Here is a 14,563-nt window from a genome sequence, read left to right on the forward strand (position 1 = left end):
ATCTCCCCTGCAACGAGAGGCCTCCTTACTCCCTGATCCATCTTGTATTTGGCTGGCAGGTTAGAGAGCACAGTTTTCCATGGCACTTCATGACCCTTCCATAGAGCCTCAATGACCCTAATGTTGATTTGGACCTAAAGTCTTGGGTTAGTGGAAAAGTTGAAACAATATTCAGGTCTCATATAGATGATGATCCTAATAATTGGCTTAAGGATCATCGCCTTCCTCTCTTGGTTGCAGAGGCTTTGCCATGGCTGCTTGGAAGTTCAGAGCAAATATCTGGCCCACAGCCAGGAAGCGAAAAGAACGGTACAACGTGTATTTGACGTGGAACCTCATTCATGAGTTCACCTTATTTTTCCCATCCTTATCTTCCATGCCTGAATTTTTCTTTTTAATAAGTCTCACATTATTTGCATCTTTAAAAAGTGCCTTAAATTCTTTTGAAGCAAGGTCATATATATATATATATATATAATGTCTATTCCTCAAAAATCCAATGAAAGAAAAAAAGAAAGTGCAAAGGTTTTTCTGGCCAGGAAGGGAAGACTGCAGAGTCCAAAGCACCTAGAACATATTCTGTGTAAAAACCAAATGGGATCGTTTAAATGCATATTTTCTGTTGAAGAAAAAAACATGGTGCTCGCTTTGGCAGCGCATATGCTAAAACTGGAATGGTACAGAGAACATTAGCATGGTCCCTGCTCAAGGATGACGTGCAAATTCACAAAGCATTCCATATTTTTAGACATTGGTCAAAGGGTAACAAACTCCCAGCTATAAGATAAATAAGATCCGGGGACCTAACACACAGGATGGTGACTATAGCTAACAATATTGCTTTATGTACTTGAAAGTAGTTAACAGGGGAGATTTTAAATGTTATCAACATACACACACACACACCCATAATTACGTGAAGGGTTGGAGATATTAAATAACTGTATTGTGGTCATCCTTTTGCAATATATACGTGTATCTAATCCTCATGTTGTTTAAACTTGTATGTGTTGTATGTCAATAATATCTCAGTAAAGCAAAGGAGGGAAAAACTACAACTACAGGGAAAACCACATACACATACACAACTGAGTTTTAAAAAAACTGGAATTTCCGGTACAGAGGAGGCATAAAGATATGACACTCCTAATCTCAGGAAGCTCCCTAAACAATTAAGGAGCTGTTACGTGAAGTCACTCACTGGAGATTTTGGTCAGTCCCTTTAGAAGACTGGGGCGGGCCGTGTGGACAGGCCACACCAGCAGGGAGGTGCGTGGGGGGTTCTGGGAATCCCAGTTCCTTGCCCACAGTAAAAACTTCACAAGTATCTGCTGAATAGATGGAAAAGATAAGTAAAACAAAATGAAGCAAAAAACCCACAACAGGGGCACCTGGGTGGCTCAGTGGGTTAAAGCCTCTGCATTCGGCTCAGGTCATGATCCCAGGATTCTGGAATGGAGCCCCGCATCAGGCTCTCTGCTCACCAGGGAGCCTGCTTCCTCCTCTCTCTCTGCCTGCTTCTCTGCCTACCTGTGGTCTCCGTCTGTCAAATAAATGAATAAAATCTTAAAAAAATAAAAAAAAAATTTTTAAACCCACAACAGCAAAAGCAGACAAACAACAAAAAACATTATGCCTACATGCTAAGCTCACAGATAACGTTCAAATGAACTTGGGCAGAAATGATTTAACAGCACCCAGAAAAGCAGATGCAGCACACGGCTTTAGTCCTTTGAATCTTCTCGACAACACTTTGAGGTAGATGTTTTTTTATCTCTACTGCTTTTCAATGAGGTTAAGGAAGATTAACTAATTTGTGCAAGACCCCATAACCAGTAGGTAGGATTTAAGCCCAGAGCCATCTGATTCTCAAAACAGACTATTCCTTCCATCTTCCCCATCATTCCCCAAGCTCTTCTTCTGTCCAGAATGCACATCTGAGGCCCCATTCCAGAGGCACTGAATCAGTCTCTGGGGAGGGACTTAGAAGCATATGTTTAACAAGAGACAAGATGATTCTATCATCACAGAAGTTTAAGAAAACAGCCCTGTTGCCTCAGGTGGGAAATGCATCCATCTCCCCCTCTCACGGATCAAATAGAAGCCATCAGAGATTTGAAGCTCACACAACAAAAATCAATTGCATTGTTCTGGAGTTTATCGGATTCTAATATTATAGGATATTTTTTCCCCACTTGGGTGTTATAGCATTGTCAAAGTTCATCTGGATCCTGAAGGGCATCGACAATTCTGGGAAGTTAAAAACGGACTCTAGCAGACTCCTCAGATTTTTTTTAGTTTTCCCCTGTCCCTGTTTGGTCCTTCGGGGCAGAAGTTAAGAATGCAGCTTCAGCTCCCAGTAGCTTGAACAGACACAGAGTTTGCCAGCTGTGCAGGGGCTGGAGGGCTGCTGGAAGGAGAGCCCCAGGCTGAGAATCAATCCTCCTGTCCCGTTGCCCACCAGATGGCTGTCATTGGACGAGCAAATTCCATGATCCGGGAAGTAGAAAATCCATCACTGCTTGGTTTGCTTTTCTGAGTGTCAGTGTTTCCTCACCCGACGACAAGAGAAGAGGCCGAAGAAGGCTGCAGCTTCAACCCCCACCATGGAAGTGAGCGACGACGTATTTATACCGCCTAAATCCTTAATGAATTAGATGGGAAGCAAAACAGTGATTCCTGACAGGGCTGAATTTGAGTCAGGCTGTGAAACTCCACAGCGCAGCCAGAAGGAGAGACGGGACGAGTTGAACTGAAACCTGACCACTGCCTCTCAGCAAATTTACTGTAAGTTATTCCCGTTATCTCAGAGAGAAATTTGAGACGGGGTTAGAGAAAAGCCCAGAGCTCATTTCCCCCATGTTGAGCACAGATCGTTGTTTTAAGAATTTGTTTTATATGCTATTGCCAGAAAACTTGCTTTGAATGAAATTTCCAGGACTGCTATCTATAATAGCAAAAAATGACAAGTTTTATTTTACAAACAATAGTTTAATATAATATTAATAGTTTAATATGCTTTACTATGCTTCTATTCCAGAATATTCTCCTTTAATCTTCACAACTAGATAAATTTTATACTCTTTATTAACATGATTGTACAGATAAGGAAACTAGTAGCTTCCTTCTCATAGAGTCCTTAAGTAATTTGCAACAAGTCCATAGATCTTAGCTGAAAGCCCATCTCATGTCATTGTACCAACTGCTTTCCAAGGGAGCCCATATATAAAGGCTGTTTGTTTCTCCAAAAACAAATTCCTATATGGTGTGAAAACAGGACCCCACAACACCTTTGTTGCTTAAAGATCGATATCTGTAATAAAATGATGCATAAATGCTAAAAAAAATTTTTTTTAAGTTTTATTGAGGAAATTCGTGCAACAAGAAAGAAACCACTGGTAAAGGTGGAATTATATAAAAAAGATTCTGAAACCCGAAAAGTGGAGGGATGGGGAAAGAGGCTCCTGATTATAATTAAAAATACAAAAACAACAGTGAAGACATGGATTACCCAAGTTACAAATGAAAAAACAAAAGAAATAATTAAAAAACAAACTACTGTAATGGGAGTTGTGAATTCATGATCAGCCTAAGACAAAAATTAGACAATATTTAAAAATTAGATAAATTTCTTTTTTTTAAGATTTTATTTATTTATTTGACAGAGAGACACATGGAGAGAGAGGGAACACAAGCGGGGGAGTGGGAGAGGGAGAAGCAGGCTTCCCGCTGAGCAGAGAGCCTGATGCGGGGCTCAGTCCCAGGACCAGGGGATCATGACCTGAGCCAAAGGCAGTCACTTAATGCCTGAGTCACTCAGGTACCCCAGAATGATAAATTTCAACAGACAAAATTTTAGAAGTCATGTGACAAAAGTAGATATAAATTAGAAAAATAAAATATAAGTTATGAGTACTACACTTAGAATGGTAGAACCAGTGGACATATATTGAACTCAGAAACAATTCGGATGATTCATTTTTCTCAAGGTATCGGGCATCGGTACATATACGCTCTTAAATAAGAGTCTAAAAATGAATACAGAGGAAAGTAATAGATGTATTTTCTCACCACAGTGCAATAAAGCTAAATGCTAATGATACAAGTAAAAATACAAGGAAAGGAGCCTTGGCAAAATAGTGATTGAACCTTCAGCCTTGGAAGCAGACAGTCTAGGGTTTAAACTATAAATCCATTCCTTACTGCTGTGTGACCTAGACACTTTATTGAACCTCTCTGAACCTTGGATTCTTCATCTAAAAATGTGACTCTAATTTGCAAAGATGTTGTGAATTTTATCTATAAAGTACGTATAATCGGGGTGCCTGGGTGGTTTCTTCAGTAAAGCAGCCAACTCTTGGTCTCAGTCCAGGTCTCAATCTTAGAGTCATGAGTTTATGCCCTCTGTTGGGCTCCAAGCTGGAAATAAAAAATGCTTAAAACAAAACAATATTATAGTATTAAGACTTAAAGGAAGGCCGAAACCCATACATCATACAATTATGATCCCATATTTTCAACGTACACATATTTTATTTAACTAGGAAAAGCCAAGAATTTTTGTTGATTGAAATCCAAAGTCCAGGGGCACCTTGGTACCTCAGTCAGTTGAGCATCTGCCTTCAGCTTAGGTCATGATCTCAGGGATCGAGACCTGCATTAGGCTCCCTGCTCAGTGGGGAGCCTGCTTCTCCCTCTCCCTCTGCCTTCCTCCCTCTCTCTGCCAAATAAATTTTTAAAATCTTAAAAAAAAAAAAAAAGAAAGCCAAAGTCTAGAAAATATATCTCTAAATACTAACAGTGCTCATAAGTATGCCCTGGGAACTCTGATGATTTTTGTTATTTTGCTTTATTTTTTTATTCTAAATATATAGTTAAAGCACAATAAAACAATAATATGATAATAAATATACCTTTCTTTAGAACATAGTATAAGAAGAAAATAAAATATTCATATATTGAGAGTCTATAGGTGGGGATTGCTGTGAACATACAGTCATTTCAGTTGTTGCCACAGTCATCATCATCATTATAAATTCTAAAATGCTTTCTTTCTCTCTCTCTCTCTGTGTATATATGTATATATAGATAGAGAAAGAAAGCATTTTAGAATACACACATATATACATATATACATACAATGTATTTATATATTCACACATATATATATGTGTGATATACACATATATATATACACACACATATATATACATATATATACAATGTATTTGTGTATATATATATGTACACACACATATATATACAATGTATTTATATCATAGAATAAAATAAACATCAATTTAAATTATTTTTAAATTTAAATATAAATTAATTTAAAATTTGGATATATAAATTTATTGATATAGATATAAATAAACATAGGTATAAATATATATTCTCTAATAAATATATATATTCTGTAATATATACCATAGTATTATATATAGCACTAAAGTACTTTAGTGCAACATATAGTATACTATAGTAAATAGTATACAGTATAAAATATATAATATTAAAGTATATAGTATACTGTATATAGTATACAGTATATAGTATACATATACATTACTGTGTATAGTATACAATACAATATATTATATAGTATATATATACTATAGTATACAGTATACCATGCAGAATAGTAGTATACAGTATATACTAGTATATAGATATAACTATATATTCTATAATATATATTATAGTATTATATATAGTGCTAAAGTACTTTAGTGCTACACTATATAACATATAGTATACTATGCAGTAGTATATGTATACTATATGTATATATAGTACATATATATACTGTATGTATATATATACTACATATGTAGTTTACATATGTAGTATATATATACATACAGTATATATGGAGTATATATGTATGTATACTACACCATATATGCATATTGTATACTATATGTAGACTGTAATATAGTATATATACTATAAATATACTATACATACTATACATGTGTATAGCTAGCACATTTATAAGTATATTATATACTATATACATATAGTATATATAGTATATAGCATATACATAGTATATGTATACATATACTATACATATTGTTTACATCATATATACTGTAAAGTATATGTATATATAAAACTATATGTATACTATATATGTACTATATGTATACAGCATACTATATGAACACTATACATGTATATAGCACATATATAGTATATATTTAATATACATCATGTGTATATATGTATATATAGTGTATATACACACACATATAGTATATAGCATTTATATACCATGTATAATACTAGAGGTCATATAGTAGTACATATTACTATATTATATACTATATAACATTATATGCTGTACATAGCATTACATATATAAAAACACAATCTTGGGATAAATAACAATTTGAATATGGGCTACAGACTTAGATAATCATATTGTATCAATACGAAACTTGCCAATTTCCTTAAATGTTAAATTCCCTAATTTTTAAAAGAGAAAATGTCTGTCATGGGTAATATACACAGAAACATTTAGGTTTGTATGTATGTACGTACATCTGCATCTTATTCTCAAATGATTTGGGGGGAGAATCATATATAGAGAGAAAATGCATGATAAAAGGATCAGGTTAAATATAAGCAAATAAAATATAAACAAATGGTGAATCTGGGTAAAAAGTACACAGGAGTTCTTCATACTAGTCTTCTAACATTTCTGTAAGTTTAAAATAATATAAAAATAAAAAACAAATAAACAAGTAACAGTTTCTAAGAACAGCAGCAAAAACTCTCCTTAACAACAAGGTGAAGAAAAAAATTAAGAGCATGATAGTAACATTCAGAGCATTGTAAAATTGAAAATACCACCCGTCAAAAGTAAGGGGAGTATGAACAATCAGGGTACAGAAATAAAAACAGAGATGCATTTTAGAAATATGAAATATTCATATGAAAGTGGAGTACGCATCTAATTTAAAATCTTATAAAAAGAAGAGAGTCAACATCAGGGGAAATAGGAAGAAAATAATAAAGATGAAGAGCAAGGATAAACAAGTTAAAAAACAAGGAAGTCAGTGGTAATAAGAAGTAAATTTAACTGTTCATTCTTCGAAAAGATTATAAGATATATTAAGACCCATGGAAGAAGATAATAAATAAAAGTGTATGAGTCAAGAAAATTAAAAACGCACAATTGATATAAGGATTTTAAAATGCAAATGATCGTAGTACACAATTTATGAGAATTCAAAATGTTCAACCAAATGGACAATACCAAATATAAAATCCACAAAACCAGATGGAGAAAACATGAAAATGATGAAGAAGGAGGAGGAACTTGAGAAACATATTTTTCTTAATATTTTTATTTATTTATTCAACAGACAGAAATCACAAGTAGGCAGGGAAGCAGGCAGAGAGAGAGGAGGAAGCAGGCTCCCCACTGAGCAGAGAGCCCGATACGGGACTTGATCCCAGGATCCTGAGATCATGACCTGAGCTGAAGGCAAAGGCTTAACCCACTGGGCCACCCAGGCGCCCCAGAACTTGAGAAACATATTAAAGTAGTCCCTCACCTAACCAAAGATATATAACTTAAACAAATTTAGTGAACAGTATTTCTATATATTCAAGAAAACAGACCTTCCTGTATGACGTAATCAGTTCTAAATCATGGAGAAACAAGACCCGATACCCACTTCATCCTAAGAGATAAGTATCTTACTCATCCACAAATCTGTGAAAATGACCACACATGCACATACACACACAAACACACTCTTTGGACGGCAAATGTACAGAGACCAGTTTCCAATAAAACTAGTTTGGAAAGATTACAACCAAGTTCAGTCATACAGTAGATTTTCCAAAAATAATTGTTGGCTAAGTGAATCAATAAATATATGAGTATATGAATGAAGAAAGTAATGGCAGTCAATTTAGCAGAGTCCACTGAGGGCACGGAAGGCAGGAGTGCCTTGTGCAGGCCACGCATTCGCTAACTTCCAAATCACCTCATCCACATCAGGCCCAATGAGCACAGGCAGAAAAATCATTTTTCATTTTTCACTGAGCTTTGAGAATGCAGCTGTGACAAGACAGTGTCATAATCAATAAAGGGAAATTCTAGGAATGCCAAGAGATCACAACAAATCAAGGACAACTTTTATAAAAGAACTATTGTTTTTTCTTTTTTCTATTTCCTTTTTTTTTTTTTTATGAGACTTAAAATACGAAGAAATGAAGATACTGAGGACTGAAGAGTTAGCAGAACACACCATCCCCCAACATGCCACGTTGGCATTAGGATCATTTTGAGCCAAAGGCGCTTGGAAAAACAGCAGATTCGAGAAGGACATTCTAATCTTCCCTTTCTTCCTAAAACGGGAGATAAGAATTCCCACGTGCAAGATGCCCTTCCCGTACCAAGGGGAAAGAACTGTACTTCAATAGAGAGTAAGAGCTAAAAGAAATCTGTACCAGCAGACCTTGTTAATATACTTCTTATCTTCCTTTAGCTTCCTTGCATAATTCAGTCACTTCTCACGTCGCCTCTCTGTGTTCAGCCCCATATAAAAGCGTGTAGGTTTCGCCATGTCTTTAGGTCTTCATCTCCTCATGAGGCTCCTGTATCCTGTAAAACTCACACATTTGTATATTGTTCGTCTGTCAGTCTTACGTGGGTTTAATCATCAGGCCCAGCCAAAACACCCTCAGAGGGTAAAGGTAATTTTCTCTCTGCTACAGAATGTTCCTGAAGGAGAAGTCCGCTGTAACTGAGTACATGAATGTTTAAACCTGTTCAACAAAACCCACCACTGGCAACCTGAAAAGACACAGTGCAGATTGTGAGGAGATATCGGCAATACGTGTAACCACAAAGAAGCCACATCGGTAGGAAAAACATTAATGAACTAATCAAAAGAGGGGCAGAAGATCTGAATAAGCAAATGATAACACAAGAAACCTAAATGACCAATGACATGCGTAAAAGGATGCTCAAGGTTACGTCACCAGTAATCAGAGAGATGCAAATTAAAACAAGGTACTATTTTACATCTGTCAAACAGGTAAAAATGAAATAGTCTGACACTCTCAGGTGCTACTGATGATGTGGAAAAATAGGAGAAAGGTTCACATTTTGATGACGATGTGTTCAGTGTCGTAACCATTTTGGAGAATAAACACTCAACGTGCGGCAACACCGAAGAGACCCATATCTTGGAACCCCGATGTTTCACTTCTAGGAATAAACTCTAGGAGCTCCCACTTGTGGACAACGCAAGTCCAGTGCAACATTGCTTGTAACAGCAAAACACCCACAAACAAAACAGTAAATCACACAAATATCCACCAACAGAACCACCTAATTGTGACGGACTCCTACGACGAGACCACTTCGAGCAGTTCTATCAACAGCAGACAACAGTCTCAAAAATACAATGTTGAATGAAAAACCAAGTTGTAGGTAAATAAGTAGAGTGTAAAATTTGTAGACATACAAAAGAATGCTATATGTTTTGTGGCTACATATATATGTTGCAAACATATGCAGAGGAGAACCACAGGTACCAAACTCAGGGTGTGGCTGCCTCTAAGCAGGGGAAAATGAGATTAGGTTTGGAAAGGGGTACACAGGTATTCAATTCATAACAAAAGTAAAAAGCATAGGAGGCGACTGGGTGACTCAGTGGGTTAAAGCTTCTGCCTTCGGCTCAGGTCATGGTCTCAGGGTCCTGGGATCGAGCCCCATATAGGGCTCTCTGCTCAGCAGGAAGCCTGCTCCCCTGCCCCTCTCTGTGTGCTTCTCTGCCTACTTGTGATCTGTCTGTCAAATAAATAAATAAAATCTTAAAAAAAAAAAAAAGCATATATGACAAAATGTTAGGATTTGGTGGATCTGAGTAGCAGGGTGGTATTCATATGTATTCACTATACTGTGTTTGAAATCATTTTTTAAATGAGCACCCCAATTATAAAAATACATTAAAAATACAAAAATATATAAACTAGTATGTAAAATATATAAAAATCATTAATGAGTAATTCATAAAGAAAGAAAATACCTAATAAAAATGGGAATGGTGGGGGCTCCTGGGTGGCTCAGTGGGTTAAGCCGCTGTCTTCGGCTCAGGTCATGATCTCAGGGTCCTGGGATCGAGCCCCGCATCCGGATCTCTGCTCAGTGGGGAGCCTGCTTCCCTCCTCTCTCTGCCTGCCTCTCTGCCTGCTTGTCATCTCTCTCTCTGTCAAATAAATAAATTAAATTAAATTTAAAAAATAATGGGAATGATGGAGTGCCTGGGTGACTCAGTCATTAAGTGTCTGCCCTCCCAACTCATGATCCCAGGGTGTGCTCTCTCTCTCTGTCTCTCTCTGTCAAATAAACAAACAAACAAATAAATAAATAAATAACTCTTTTTAAAAACGTGGAATGGTAAGAAAGCCAACTTTAACTCACTAGTTTAAAAAAATTAAAATATACATACACCATTTCTGCTTATCAACTGAACATGAAATTGCAAAAATGTGAATGCCTGATGTTAACAAGGGGGAAAGGGCAGGTGGGAGGACAGATCACATCCATTCCCTGCTGACAAAAACTTAAAATGATATAAATTTACTAAATTTGGCAGTATATGTGAAAAAGGAAAAAAATACGTGTGTGTGTATGTGTGTGTATATATATGTGTGTATATATATATACATACATATATGTATATGTGTATATATATGTGTGTGTATATATGCACACATATATACATATATGTGTGCATATATGTATGTTTATGTATATATGTATGTTTATAGCCTTGGCCTCAGAAATTCTCCTTTAAAGAATTTAAGAACAAAGGAAGTGACCAGAAATTATGCCAAGATTCATGCTTAGGTATCTTTATAGCAGCATTATTCATCATAGTGATGCTTAGATACACTGAATTGATTTTAAAAAATAAGGAATTAAGGCAATTATTATACACCTATAGAATGTAATGCTCAATAACTATTTCAAATAATATTTTAAAAGAATATTTAATGTAGCTGAAATATCTCATTACTATGTTGTTAAGACAAGTTATAAAACCATTTGCACTGTGTTTATTTGCAGCTGTATTTTTAAAAACAAATATATAGGCAGGAAAAATAATTTGGAGGTATCCAAATCAAAATGACAACAGTGGTTGGTTGTCTCTGGATGGTGAAATCCAGAGACATGATCTCTTCACCATATTTTTCACCATGGTCTTCTTCACCATATTTTTCTTATTGCCCTTCATTTTTTTTTTACTTTTCAATAGTAAATATTTATTTGTTTTATAATAGAAAAGTTATTCAAAATAAAATATTTACCAAAATAAGCTTTGGTTGGTGGAAGATTTAAATATAAAATCTAAATACGGAGGAACTTGCAAAAAATTGAAAAAAAAAGTATCACCTCTCTGGGGGAATTTTAACTTTCTCAGCTTGGAAGTAATTTTAATGATTGCACTATAAAAATTAGCATTACTGAAGATTTTTTAAGAGGGAAAATATTTCTATCAAACATTACAAAGAATTAAGATCTATCACAAATAGCTAATTCAAATTTGTAAAAATCAATGGCAATTTCTAAAAGATAAATAGGTAAAAGACAGGACCATTCCCATAAGGGAAATACAATTAGTAGACAAACTGGGAAAATGTTAATTCTCTCCAGAAATCAAAGAAATGTAAATGAAAGCCTTCTGAAGATGACAGTTTACATATTCTAAAAGAACCAAAAAAAAAAAAAAAAAAGGTTGAATGCTAATACTGGTGAAGCTGCCCAGAAATTGACTCATACATTCATTTACAACCATACCACACCCATCCTTTAGGTAGAAATGCTACCACTAAGAATTTATTCTTAAGAAATACTTTGGCAGAAGCAGACGCTCCCTCCTCAGTTACCTGGCTTCTAGCTGTTGGCACTCCCAGAAACCAGCCCTCTGACATCTTCTCTCTTCCATCCATGTGCACAGTCTAGAGGAGCTCATCTATACATACACCCAAACCTCTCTCTTCACAGTGAGAAAGGAAACCAGAGCAGACAAGAGGGACCAGCAAAGAGATACCTAAAGCAAGTTTCATCATAATATTAATCGTTTAGTTTAATAACTGAATGTTCCAGGCTTTATCCACTACGAAGTACCATTGTGGTCACCAGGAATCCCCTAATTGCAGTAGCTCAGTTCACTTTAGGCCACCAAATCTAAGCTGCCCTTGACCCCCACCTCCAAAGTCTGAGGGAATTATTTTTGTGAGGCAGTCTATAAATCACTTAAAATGGGCAGCTCAACACTCCCTCCAGAGCCCTACCACACTAGAAGCCAGAACTTTCCCTCTGCTTGAGGCCACCATGGACCCTGTTGTCTACAAGGTAGACCTGCACACAGGTCAGGAAACAACTGCTTCAACCCCATGTCTCACACAGTCTCTTGATTCCCCAGAAACACTCATCCACTTGGTATCCCAGACTGGGGCCTCTACCTCACATGGGTCCTTTCATGGCTTAAGGGTGTTTGGACATATACCATCTTTCATTCTCATGACCTGTGTGGTCACCAGTTCCATTATCATTATTTATAAGTCATGACTGACACAAGACAGAGCTGAGCTCAAACCCAGATCTTTTGCTGTTGGTCCAGGTCTCTCTCCGTGGCACCAAGACTGGGTCTTGCTACTCCCATGAACAGCCTACCACTTCCTTTTTTGTTCATACATTGCCTGGGAAAAATGGGTAAGGAGAGTTACTTTTCTACCAAGAGCTAAAACAAGCCGGTTTGCTCTGGAGATGATATGACAGCAAAAAGAAAGAGTCCCCAGAGGCTGGGAGCGCTGTGTAAATCTGACTGTGTTGTCCTCCCAGCTCCAAGATCCCAATTACACACCAGCTGACCTCTGAGATCTAATCTCAGCTGTTTCCTAAGGCATCAGGAGGACAATTTGCCAGCCCAGGAGTTCTTGGGACCATCAGATTAGGAGTGAAATTGTGGAGTGAAAAATGGCTTTCTCCAGGGTAGTGCTCCAGGCCCATAAATTTAAAGGAAGCCGAGACACAGCCATATTTTCCTCCTCCTGTCCTTGAACTTTGCCTAGAGGTAGAGCTCCTTCCCCAGCCCGGCTCCCTCATGGCCAATACTTGCTCTACCCTCTGCAGAGTGCGGGCTGCTAAGGACAGATGTACCCATGGGATTCCCCTAAATGATCTGTTACTCAAGGCCTAAGAACTGGGGCTGATGGAATCCTGAGACATTCAAGGATTCCCATTTGGGGTTGAAGAGATCACCCCTCCACTAGACCCAAAGGGAAAAAAACAAACTCCCCGGAGGCAGATTCGCACCAACTGGCCTGGGCAGGACCATATGGATAATTCTCTCTGGTGTCCAGTACGAGCTTCCCCCAGGGGTACATGGATTGTCTGACCTCTGGACATGGGCCCCTGAGGTCTGAGAAGTCTGACCAGGGACAGACTCACCACCAAGCTCCTAGACCTGACTCCAGAAAATCACCTCTCCAGGTGAGCTGTGAGATATGATCTGCTATGAGGAGGGCCCTTACCACTCGAGAGCCTATTTTATCCACCACTAATTTGAGAAAAGGAACCATGTTTTCAAATTTAAATTCTTGTTCAAGACAGGCGCTGGGAATTTCTCAAAACCCAAGAAAGCTAATATCAGACAGAGGGGGCTTTATTTTTCTAACTAGAAAAGAATACATCACAACTTACATAGTTAATTTTAAGAACAGGATAGAGATGCCATCTTTACTTTTTTTCAAAAACACCATAACTCGTTTTCCTATTCTTTATTATAGACAGATAGACGGGCAAAAAGAGAAAGAGAAGGAATATGAAAGGGTAGGAGAAATAAAAAACAGTGAAGGGGGTCCTGGGTAGCTCAAACAGGTAAGCATCTGACGCTTGGTTTCAGCGCAGGTCATGATTTCGGGATGGTGAGATCAAGCCCCACGTCAGGCTCCATGTTCAGTGCAAAGTTTGCTTGAGATTCTCTCTCGCCACTCCCCTTCCCCTCCCTCCGCTCACATGCTCTCTCTCTCTCTCTAAAGTAGTAAATAAAATCTTTAAAAAAAAAGCACAGTGGGTAATTACAACTAATAAAATTATTAATAAAAATAATTATTATAGTAAATAATTATTAATAAAAATAATCACAGTAATCATAGTGGACATGTATTGTGTCAGGCATGCTTGAGGTTAATAATAGTAGGGAAACTGAGGCACAAAGATTTTAAATACTTTGCCCACTCAATGAGCCAAGAAGGGAGAGGGCGGCATGTAGATTCAGTTCCATTATCACAAAGCCACTGTTCAAGAGACAAAGATACGGAGAGACAGCCTTTCCTCCCGAAGGAAACTTCTGCTATCTTTAAAATTCTGTAGCTAAGTACTTCCCTTTATCATTTCTTAACAATAGGAATTACAGGGGAGATTCTGTGCTTCAGTGGAAAACGGCGCATTGTCCATGCACTCTGCGCAGCTGCCTTCCTGGGCCATCTGATTCTGGCATTCTTTGCCCTTGAGGCATTTTAC

General features: G+C 37.1%; 1 protein-coding gene and 1 non-coding gene across 2 annotated transcripts in view; both read left to right on the top strand.

Annotated features, from left to right (window-relative positions):
• The first annotated feature begins 639 nt into the window (after positions 1–639).
• LOC123388247 lies at positions 640–746 on the top strand. The gene has a single exon (XR_006602802.1). It is a non-coding gene; the product is annotated as a U6 spliceosomal RNA (small nuclear RNA).
• Positions 747–2,571: 1,825 nt separating this feature from the next.
• Positions 2,572–14,563, top strand: part of LIPC (lipase C, hepatic type) — a 148,964-nt gene continuing 136,972 nt past the window's right edge. The window contains exon 1 of the mRNA XM_004777287.3: positions 2,572–2,787. The gene's annotated coding sequence lies outside the window, so the exon portion shown is untranslated. The remainder of the gene's footprint in view (positions 2,788–14,563) is intronic.

This window comes from Mustela putorius, unplaced genomic scaffold (genome assembly GCF_011764305.1).
Source record: "Mustela putorius furo isolate JIRA1106 unplaced genomic scaffold, ASM1176430v1.1 tig00003896_pilon_pilon_pilon, whole genome shotgun sequence".
Taxonomy (NCBI): Eukaryota; Metazoa; Chordata; class Mammalia; order Carnivora; family Mustelidae; genus Mustela; species Mustela putorius.